At 44.9% G+C, this 2,156-nt stretch overlaps 1 protein-coding gene across 1 annotated transcript in view; it reads left to right on the top strand.

Annotated features, from left to right (window-relative positions):
* Positions 1–386: 386 nt before the first annotated feature.
* Positions 387–2,156, top strand: part of LOC108797962 (collagen alpha-1(VII) chain-like) — a 168,515-nt gene continuing 166,745 nt past the window's right edge. The window contains exon 1 of the mRNA XM_018569650.1: positions 387–439. The gene's annotated coding sequence lies outside the window, so the exon portion shown is untranslated. The remainder of the gene's footprint in view (positions 440–2,156) is intronic.

Genomic DNA, 2,156 nt, shown 5'->3' on the forward strand with positions numbered 1-2,156 from the left:
CTGCAGCTTCCATTTAAATATCTTCCATTCTATTGGCCGCTGGTTACTGTAGGGGGGAGGAGCCGAGGAGTCATCCCGGTGCACTAACTTTTTCTTGTGGCTTCAGGGTTCATGATAAGAAAAAAAAGAACAATTTTCTGGGAGAGACGAGGAGGACAGAGAGAGTCGGGGAAGGGGGACAGTCTGCCGGCGCTCATCGATGGGACCTTCCTCTTTACTTTGTCATTTATTTATTTGTTGAGAGTTTTCTTTTTTGAGGAATTTATTCACTTTTTTTGTAAAAGAAAATCCTTCCTGAGTGTGAAAAGAATCTCCCCCCCCCGGAGAGAGAGAGAGAGAGGGGGGAACCTAAACTTGTCCGGACAGGAGTGCCTAATCCCCGGCTCCTTGTGGAAGAGGAGAGGAGACCCGTCCTGAGGATTATGCGTGTACAGCAAAGGTAACTTTATCATTCCCTTTTATTGATATTTTGGATCATTCCTCTAATCATGTGACTGCAATGTTCAAACCTCATTGGACTCAGCGGGAGATAACTGTCACTTTTTTATTTGATAATAAGGATCCTTATCCTGGGACGTTCGCTCCAATGAGATTTGGAAATTGCAGTGCAGCGAATCAGCTTTTGGATCCCTTTTAATCCCCAGTTATGGTCACATTGCCTCATCGAGGGGTCAGCCATGGTTTCCTTTTAACAGCACAGTGGTGTAGTGGTTAGTGCTTCTGCCTTGCAGTGCTGGGGGTCCCTGGTTCAAATCCCAGCCAGGTCACTCTCTGCAAGTACTTGTGTGGGTTTCCTCCCACACTCCAAAGACATGCTGGAAGGTTAATTGGCTCCTCTCTATGTATGCATATGAGATAGGGACCCCCTGTCAGGAGCCTTTCTCCCCACGGTGTAGGGAAAGTAGGTCCCTTCTTTATTGAAGGACAACGCACGTTTTTGTGTGCGGTGATTTCACGGTTCACTTACTTAAAAAAAAAAAAAAAGAGATAGGGACCTTAGATTGTAAGCTCCTTGAGGGCAGGGACTGATGTGAATGTGCAACTATGTAAAGTGCTGCGTACATTGTCGGCGCTTTATAAATACCTGTAATAATAAGGGGAAGGGCCCTGTGCAAAGAATGGTAACCAATGGCGACCACTCCGAATTGTTGCCATTGCTCTGACTGCCCTAAATAGATGCAATAAGGAGCAATCGGCAAAGGATAAGAATCTTTCTTCTAATCATGTGACTGCAATTTCCAAACCTCATTGGACTCAGCGGGAGATAACTGTCACTTATTTTTTCATAATAAGGATCCTTATCCTGGGACGTTCGCTCCAATGAGGTTTGGAAATGGCAGTGCACCGAATCAGCTTTTTTATCCCTTTAATCCCCAGTTATGGTTACATTGCCTCATCGAGGGGGTCAGCAATGGTTTTCCTTTAACAGCACAGTGGTGTAGTGGTTAGAGCTTCTGCCTTGCAGTGCTGGGGGTCCCTGGTTCAAATCCCAGCCAGGTCACTCTCTGCAAGCAGTTTGCATGTTCTCCCTGTGCTTGCGTGGGTTTCCTCTGGGTACTCCGGTTTCTTCCCACACTCTAAAGACATGCTGGAAGGTTAATTGGCTCCTCTCTATGTATGCATATGAGATAGGGATCTTAGATCGTAAGTTCCTTGAGGGTAGGGACTGATCTGAATGTGCAACTATGTAAAGTGCTGTGTACATTGTTGGTGCTATATAAATACCTGTAATAATAAGGAGAAGGGCAACCACTCCAAATTGTTGGCATTGCTGTGACTGCCCTAAATAGATACAATAAGGATCAATTCACTAAGCTTCAACACAAGGATAAGGCCAGAAATAGCATAGGGATACATTAGGATGTGGTTTGGGTCTGGAAACAATCTGATGTGGTGTAAATGGGCCCTTAGGCCCCAACAGACAGATGCAGATTCAGGACCGCTGGTGTATAGTGGCTCTGAATACTACAGAGCCATTTATTCCAAACTTCATATAGATGTTTCAGGCTTGTTGGCATCGTCAGTTCAGTGTATGGAAACCGTGGCTTCTATGGAACCCAATGAGACAGAATAACCATACAGCCCTCTTTTTGCAAATGCTATTTGCCTGGCTGTTTAAATGGTCCACTGACTTCAATGCTATCATTTTAGTAATT

Source organism: Nanorana parkeri, unplaced genomic scaffold, assembly GCF_000935625.1.
Source record: "Nanorana parkeri isolate BGI_ZX_2015 unplaced genomic scaffold, ASM93562v1 scaffold1372, whole genome shotgun sequence".
Classification (NCBI taxonomy): domain Eukaryota; kingdom Metazoa; phylum Chordata; class Amphibia; order Anura; family Dicroglossidae; genus Nanorana; species Nanorana parkeri.